Below are 9303 nucleotides of genomic sequence, written 5' to 3'. Positions count from 1 at the left end.
ATTTCCCAGACGTAGCCATCTACAATTAATTTTAATTTTTGTGGATGCATAGTAGGTGTATGTATGGGGTACATGAGATGTTGTGATACAGGCATGCAATGAGTAATAATCACATCATGGAAAATGGGGTATCCATCCCTTCAAGTTTTTATTCTTTGTATTACAAACAATCCAAGTATACTTTTTAAGTTATTTTTAAATGTACGATTGAATTATTATTGGCTATAGTTGCCCTGTTGTGCTAGCAAACACTAGGCCTTATTCATTCTTTCTATTTTTTTGGCACCCATTAACCATCCCCATCTTCCCCTCCCCTTCCCACCTTCCCTCTGGTAACCCTTCTTCTGCTCTCTAGCTCCATGAGGTCAATTGTTGTGATTTTTAGATTCCCCCAAATAAGTGAGAACATGTAATGTTTGTCTTTCTGTGCCTGACTTATTCCACTTAACGTAATGACCTCCAGTTCCATCCATGTTGTTGCAAATGACAGGATCTCATTCATTTTTTGTGGCTGAATAATACTCCATTGTGTATAAGTACCACATTTTCTGTATTCATTGCATTAGTTTGCTCTCACACTGCTAATAAAGACATACCCAGGACTGGGTAAGTTATAAAAGAAAGAGGTTTAATTAACTCATAGTTCCATTTGGCTGGGGAGGCCTCAAAGTCATGGCAGAAAGTGAAGGGGAAGCAAAACACATCTTACATGGCAGCAGGCAAGAGAGAGCTTGTGCAGGGTAACTCCCATTTATAGAACCATCAGTTCTCATGAGACTTATTTACTACCACAAGAACAGTATGAGAGAAACAGCCCCCATAATTTGCTTATCTCCACCTGGACCCACCCTTGACACATGGGGATTATTACAATTCAAGGTGAGATTTGGGTGGGAACACAGCCAAACCATATCATCCATTTATCTGTTGATGGACACTTAGGTCTCTTCCAAATCTTGGCTATTGTAAACAGTGCTCAAACAAACTTGGGAGTGCAGATATCTCTTTGATAGACTGATTTCCTTTTTGGGGGTGTATATCCAACAGTGGGATTGCTGGATCATATGGTAGCTTATTTTTAGTTTTTTGAGGAACCTCCACACTGCTTTTCATGGTGGTTGTACTAATTTACATTCCCACCAACAGTGTAAGAAGGTTTCCTTTTCTCCATATCCTCACCAGCATTTGTTATTGCCTGTCTTTTGGATAAAAGCCATTTTAACTGGAGTGAGAGGATATCTCATTGTAGATTTGATTTGTGTTTCTCTGATGATCAGTGATGTTGCCTACCTTTCCTTATGCCTGTTTGCTATTTGTATGTCTTCTTTTGAGAAATGTCTATTTAAATCTTTTGTCCATTTTAAAATCAGATTATTAGATTATTTCCTATAGAGTTGTTTGAGTGCCTTATATATTCTGGTTTTTAATCCCTTGTCAGATGGGTAGTTTGCAAATATTTTCTCCCATTCTATGGGTTGTCTCTTCACTTTGTTGATTGTTTTCTTTGCTGTGCAGAAGCTTTTTAACTTGATATCATCCCATTTGTCCATTTTTAGTTCGGTTGCCTCTGCTTATGGGGTCTTACTCAAGAATTTTTTGCCCAGACCAATGTCCTGGAGATTTTCCCCAATGTTTTCTTGTAGTAGTTTCATAGTTTGAGGTCTTAGATTTAAGTCTTTGATTCATTTTGATTTGATGTTTGTATTTGGCAAGAGATACCTCCATTCATCTGCATATGGATATCCAGTTTTTCCAGCACCAATTATCAATGATACTGTTTTTTCCTCAATGTATGTTCTTGGCATCTTTGTTGAAAATGAGTTCACTGTAGGTGCGTGGATTTGTTTCTGGGTTCTCTGTTCTGTTCCATTGGTCTATGTGTTTTTGTACTAGTACCATGCTGTTCTGGTTACTATAGCTCGGTGGTATAATTTGAAGTCAGGTGATGTGATTCCTTCAGTTTTCTTCTTTTTGCTTAAGATAGCTTTGGGTATTTTGGTTTTTTTGTGGTTCCATATAAATTTTAGGATTATTTTTTCTATTTCTGTGAAGAATGTTGTTGGTATTTTGATAGGAATAGCATTGAATCTGTAGATTGCTTTGGGTAGTACAGACATTTTAACAGTATTGATTTTTCTAGTCCATAAACACGAAATATCTTTCTATTTTGTAAATGTCCTCTTCCATTTCTTTCATCAGTGTTTTACAGTTTTCCTTATAAAGATCTTTCCCTTCTTTGGTTAATACTTAGGTATTTAATTTTATTTATGGCTATTGTAAATGAAATTACTAATTTACATTCCCAACAACAGTGTAAGAAGGTTCCCTTTTCTCCACATCCTCACCAGCATTTGTTATTGCCTGTCTTTTGGATAAAAGCCATTTTAACTGGAGTGAGATGATATCTCATTGTAGTTTTGATTTGCATTTCTCTGATGATCAGTGATGTTGCATACCTTTTCTTATGCCTGTTTGCCATTTGTATGTCTTCTTTTTTGGGGTTAATTAAATATTTTAAAAATCATAAAATGTTTCTTGCAAAAGAGCATTACATTCTGCACACTGCTCTGAACAGATGCCAGGGACACGTGGACTATTGTTACTTTTCCTCCCTGTCCCACCCCCCAAATGTTACAGTGACCACGAAGCAAGGTGTTCATAATAATTACACGGGAGGAATTTCTTCAAACCACCAACAATAACAAAAAATAAAATCTGCTCACTCTGCTGCTGTTTCAAAATTTCAATGTTAGTTTTTTTTTTGCATGCCCTTCCCCTCTCCAACCTTGTTTGTAAGGATCTAAAACATTACATCTGGTGAACAGCAAAGATTTCACTACACCTTAAATGCGGAACACCTATGAAGCAGAGGAATGTTAGCTTTTTAAACAGCAGCAGATTGAAAAAAAAAAAAAGATGCAGGACTCCTTCAGTTCTTCACTAGTCTTAGAAAAATTTTCCAGAATACTGCTTCACACTATTCTGCAGCAAATACTGCACATTCTGTATCTGGTCCTGTGTTCCTGTAATGATAATGATCCAATCTTCGGATCCTTCTAAAGGCTCATCAATTTTGATCGAAGCTGCCTACTCATGACAGATTTGTTTAATCCACTGACCATCTTTGCCAATAATATATCCAGCCAAATCTTTGGGAATAGTTACTTGTGTAGTAATAATACTTGCTTAAGATAGCTTTGGGTATTTTGGTTTTTTTGTGGTTCCATATAAATTTTAGGATTATTTTTTCTATTTCTGTGAAGAATGTCACCAAGATCACCATATGAGCCATGACCCCCTGCATAGGAATAATCATATCTGGAGCCACCCTGTGGTTCATAAGCCATCTGCCGTTCTGATGCATTCCATGTATCTATTGCAGAGTCCCAAGTTTCATCAGCACTGAAATCAACCACGCCGTTGTAACGGTCTCCAGGTCTCCCTTTTCTGTTATAGGTCATGAGGTCTCCCCCTCTAGGTGGTGGTGGTGGAGGAAGAGGAGCATTCTGAGCTTTGCTACCACTCTGGCCACCTCATCTGGGAGGAAGGGGAGGTGGTCCTCGACGAGGGCTCATATAAACATAATCTCTTCTAGATGGAGGCATGGGACGCCCACCCCGACCAGGAGACATTTTGTCAAAACCACCTCTTCCCCGCATCAGAAATCTCACTGGGCATCCACGGTGGTCAGCAAACACCATTGTAAAACCATCATAATCATAGGTTTCATTGTAAAAATTGGGATCATAAGGCTGTGCATGTCCTTTGATGGGAGACTCAGAAATAAGATCAAGGATGATCTTTATGCACTCTACAACCCTATTGGGTTTTCCTCCAATAAGAACAACTCTATCAGTGAAATGAGGACAACATTCCTGGAAAAGCGTGATGGTTGTTTGTGTGTTTTCTCAGTTCTTTGAGTTTAGCACCTTTGACCCCAATAATTCCTCCTGCTAGACTCTGATGAATCAACAGCTTCAACTCGCAGTCAAAGTCCCTTCCTTTATAGTGTTGGTAATTTAAGTATTCCACAGCATCAGATTCGAGCGGGAGCTGGCTGGTTGCAGTGGGTGATGGCAACTGCAGGCCCTCTTCCAAGGTAGGGATGATTTTCTTCAGAATTTCTCCAATTGTTTTGATATCAGCACTGATACACAATATGCGCTCGGGGCCACTGCTGTCTAGAACTGAAACGCTGGCGTTGTAGTCTGTACGGAGAGCCTTAATATTCTTGCCTCCTTTTCCAGTCACTGCCCCAGCATTCTTGCTCTGCAGCAGAATGGCTAATTCAACCATCTCATCAGTATTTCTAGATCTTTTAAATGCTTGTTCCTCTTCTATATCTTCTGCAGGATGTTTACCAAATTCACCACTGGTTTCAGTGTTAGGGAAGTTTTCTTCTGGCTGTTCAGTTTCCATATTCTTGTATTAAATGGACACACCAATCAGTTATTATATATCCTTGCAGAGCAGAACTGAAGTGTTCTTGGTCGGACCAACAACTGACACCCCAGTGCTGCAGTAGCCGCTTGAGGCCACCATCCCTCTGCCGCCGCGCTTGTGTGTCTTTTCTTGAGAAATTTCTAATTAAATTTTTCCTCTACTTTTAAATCAGATTATTAGATTATTTCCTATAGAGTTTTTTGATTACTTTTTAATTTCTTTTTCAAATTGTTCACTATTGGTATATAGAAATGTTACTGATTTTCATATGCTGATATTGTATCCTGCAACTTTACTGAATTTATCAGTTCTAATAGTTTTTTGGTGGATTATTTAGGTTTTTCCAAACATAAGCTCACATCATTTGGAAACAAAGATAATTTGACTCCTTCCTTTCCAATTTGGATGGCTTTTCTTGCTTTCTCTTTTCTGATTTCTCTAGCTAGGACTTTCAGTATTATGTCGAATAACAGTGGTGAAAGTGGGCATCTTTGTTATCTTCCAGAGCTTAGAGGAAAGGCTTTCAGTTTTTCCCCATTCAGTATGATACTGGCTGGTGGTCTGTCATATATGGCTTTTATTATGATGAGGCATGCTCCTTCTATACCCAGTTTTTAGAGGGTTTTTATTATGAAGAGAGTTGAGCTTTATTAAATGCTTTTTAAGCATCAATTGAAATGACTATATGGTTTTTGTCCTTCATTCTGATGATATGATGTATCATGTTGATTGATTTGTGGATGTTGAACCATTTTTGCATCCCAGGGATAAATCCCATTTGGTAAAAATGAATGATCTTTTTAATATATTGTTGAATTCAGTTTGCTAGGATTTTGTTGAGAATATTTGCACCAATATTCATCAGAGATATTGGTCTGTAGTTTTGTTTTTTTTTTTTGATGTATCTTTGTCTGGTTTTGGTATCAGGGTATTACTGGCCTCATAGAATGAGTTTGAAGGTAGTCCCTCTTCCTCTATTTTTCAGAATAGTTTGAGTAGGATTGGTGTAAGTTCTTCTTTAAATGTTTGGTAGAATTCAGCAGTGAAGCCATCTGGTCCAAGGCTTCTCTTTACTGGGAGACTTTTTAGTACAGCTTCAATCTCATTACTTGTTATTCATCTGTTCAAGTTTTGGATTTCTTTCTGGTTCAATCTTGGTGGGTTGTATGTTTTAGGAATTTGTCCATTTCTTCTAGATTTTCTGATTTATTGGGACATAGTTGATCCTTTAAGTTTCTGCAGTATCAGTTGTATGTCTCCTTTTTTATTTCTGATTTTATTTGGATCTTCTCTCTTTTTTTCTTCATTAGCCTGGCTAAAGGTTTGTCAGTGTTTTTTTTTTTTTTTGCAGTTGCAAGATTTAATAGAGTGAAGTAGAGTGAAAACAGAGCTCCCATACAAAGGGAAGGGACTCAAAGAGGGTAGCCATTGCCGGCTCGAATGCCTGGGTTTATATCTCGATCATTGTCCCTCCCGCTGTGCTCTCAGGAGACAGATGACTGGCTATTTCTTTACCTCCTATTTTTGCCTAATTAGCATTTTAGTGAGCTCTCTGATTGGTTGGGTGTGAGCTAAATTGCAAGCCCCATGTTTAAAGGTGGATGTGGTCACCTTCCCAGCTAGGCTTAGGGATTCTTAGCCTAGGAAATCCAGCTAGTCCTATCTCTCAGTACCCCCTCTCAACAGGAAAATCTAAGTGCTATTGGGGAGGTTGGCTGATGACTGCTCTAATTGCTTCCTGCTAAATTGAGGCATAGTAGGGGCTGTGCAGTTGAGATTTCCTTGGGAGGGGTGCCTTCGATGTCTTTAACATCAGAGCATGGGCTAGGAGGCCAGTCCAGGGGTCCGCAGTAGATCTTAGTCATAGACTGCATCTGGGGCTCCATTTGAAGAATGATTTGTAGTTTTACAGCTTCGATTCTGGAAGAGACAAACTTAACAAGGAGGTTAAAGATACAGGGTCTAAAGCAGAGTAGCAATATTATAGCTGCTACAGGTCCTAAGAAGGGGAGAATCTAGGGCATCCATTGGCTGAGGAGGCCCCAGGGTCCAGTGTTTTGAAGCTCCTCTGCTCTACGTTGTATTCGATCTCAAATTTCTTTAACTTTCTCGGTGATGATTCCAGATTGATTAACATAATAACAGCATTCTTCCCCTAAAAATAAACAGGTTCCCCCTCTTTCAGTGGTTAGCAAGTCTAAAGCTCTTCGATTTTGAAGGACTACTGCTGCTAGAGAGTTCAGTTGATCTTGCAAGGTGACCAGGGAGTTGGTGACCCGTTCCATGTCACCATTTAGTTCTTGAGATAGTTTATAGTAGAACTGAGTAGAGGTTGTGATACCGCCAATTAGTCCGCCTAGCACTCCTGCTCCGATAACAAAAGGAAGAATGGGTGCTCTTTTGTTGTGGGGCTTAGGTACGACATGATTGTATAAATGTTGTTCACTGTAGATGGTCATAGGGGGCACTAAGAATGAGAGGAAACACACAGATTCTGAAGAGCCATTCAAACAATGATAGGCTGAGGTACCACAGACAAAAAATATTCCTGAGGGTAGGCAGACTATTCGTGTGGGAGGCGTTACCCACCTGATGCATTGGGAGTTGGTTGTGTCTATAGTGTTGCTAAATTTTACACGGGTGAGGTCGGGATCAGTCAAGGGAACCTCTAAAAGGTCCCCTTGGGTGGCATAGGTTTGAGCAATTACTTATTGACAGTTATGTTCTATCTTTTCTTTGTTGTCTGGAAGAAATGTGGCTGGGTTAAGAGTTGCACAAGTGTGCAGTTGCAGCACTGGCCCTTCAACAGAGCCTGATATTTGCCAGTTTTAACTTTCAAAAAACCAACTCTTTGTTTCATTGATATTTTATATCATTTTCTTTATTTCGTTCATTCTGCTCTGATCTCTTTTTTTTTTTTTTTTTTGAAACTGTGTCACACTTTGTCACCCAGGCTGGAGTGCAGTGGTGTGATCTCAGCTCACTGCAGCCTTGACCTCCTAGACTCAGGTGACCCTCCTGCCTCAGCCCCCCAAGTAGCTGGGACTGCAGGCATGTGCCGCCATGCTGGAGATATATATATATATATATAATTTTTTTTGAATTTTTTGTAGAGGCAGTGTTTCGCCATGTTGTCCTGGCTGGAATTGAACTCCTGAGCACAAGTGATCTGCTGCCTCAGCCTCCCAAAGTGCTAGGATTACAGGCACTGCACCTGGCCTTAAAGCCAATAACTGTTAGATTTGCCCTTTTGAGGCTATTTTCTAGACCCTGTAGGTGTGCTTTATTGATTTTTATTCTTTTATTTTTGTCTCATCTGACTGTGTATTTTCAAATAACCTGTCTTCAAGCTCACTAATTCTTCCTTCTGCTTGACCAATTCTGCTATTTAAAAATGCTGATGCATTCTTCAGTGTGCCAATTGCGTTTTTCAGCTCTGGAATTTTTGCTTAATTCTTTTTAATTACTTCAATCTCTTTGTTAAATTTATCTAATTGAATTCTGAACTCCTTCTCTGTGTTATGTTGAATTTCTTTGAATTTCCTCAACACAGCTATTTTGAGTTCTCTGTCTGAAAGGTCACATATCTCTGTTCCTTCAGGATTGGTCTCTGCTGCCTTATTTAGTTCATTTGGTGAGATTATGTTTTCATGGATGGTGTGGATGCTTATAGATGTCCTTTGGTGTCTGAGCATTGAAGAGTTAGGTATTTATTGCAGTCTTCTTAGTCTGGGCTTGTTGGTACCTGTCTTTGGGAAGGCTTTCCAGATATTCAAACAAACTTGGGTATTGTGATCTAAGCTGTATTTGCTTTAGGGTGCACCCAAAGTCCAGTAACACTGTGGTTCTCGTAGACTCCTAGAGGTGCTGCCTTCATGGTCTTGCAAAAGATCTGAAAGAATTCTCTGAATTACCAGGCAGAGACTCTTGTTCTCCAAAAGTGATCTCTTTTGGAGTTGTGAGTTGTGTAGCTTGGATTTAGGGGAGGGGAAATGCCAGCACCCCCTTAGTCACCCTGGCTGGTGTCCCAGTAGGTTGCATTCTCTTCACCCAAATGAATGGAGTCTCTCTCTTTCTGTCCTAAACCGCCTGGAGGTGGAGGTGGTGTGACACAGCACACCCGTGGCCACCACAACTATGACTGTGCTGGGTCAAATTTGAAGCCAGTGTAGCACTAGGTCTCACCCAATGCCTGCTATAACAACTCCCCGGCTACAGTCTATATTTGGTCAAGGCCCTGTGGCTCTACAATCAGCAGGCAGCAAAGCCAGCCAGGCCTGTGTCCTTCCCTTCAGGGTGGTGAGTTCCCCCAGGCTCCGGGCGTGTCCAGAGGTGCTGTCTGGGAGCCAGGGACTAGAGCCAAAAACCTTAGAATGTCTATCTGGTATTCTATTCTACCGTGGCTGAGCTGGCACTCAAACCACAAGACACAGTCCTTCCCACTCTTCCCTTTCCAAAGGTAGAGGAGCCTCACCTCATGGCTACTGCCAACACAGGCCCATGGGGAGTACTGCCAGACTACCATCTATGTTCCCTTAAGGCCCAAGCGTTCTTCAGTCAGCTCGTGGTGAATGCTGCCTGGTCTGGGATTCACTCTTCAGGGCAGTGGGCTCCCCTCTGGCCCAGGGCAGGTCCAGAAATTATGCCATTCAAGATCCAAGTCTTGGAATCAGGGACCCCAAGAGCCAGCTTGGTGCTCTACCTCCTGTGACTGAGCTGGTACCTAAGGTGAAAAACAAAGTTCCCTTTGCTTTTCTCAAGTGGAAGGGGCATCGCTTCGTAGCCACCACAGTAGGGAATGTGCTGAGTCTCACCTGAAGTTAGCAAGTCTCAGAGTCTCACCTAAGGCCCTTGGTATAG

At 40.7% G+C, this 9303-nt stretch overlaps 1 pseudogene; it reads right to left on the bottom strand.

Annotated features, from left to right (window-relative positions):
- Positions 1-2779: 2779 nt before the first annotated feature.
- On the bottom strand, positions 2780-4552 carry LOC116462915 (heterogeneous nuclear ribonucleoprotein K-like; annotated as a pseudogene).
- Positions 4553-9303: the final 4751 nt, after the last annotated feature.

Source organism: Hylobates moloch, unplaced genomic scaffold (genome assembly GCF_009828535.3).
Source record: "Hylobates moloch isolate HMO894 unplaced genomic scaffold, HMol_V3 SCAFFOLD_24, whole genome shotgun sequence".
Classification (NCBI taxonomy): Eukaryota; Metazoa; Chordata; class Mammalia; order Primates; family Hylobatidae; genus Hylobates; species Hylobates moloch.
The sequence above is the reverse complement of the archived record's forward strand: the minus strand, read 5'-3'. Positions and strand labels throughout refer to the sequence as shown.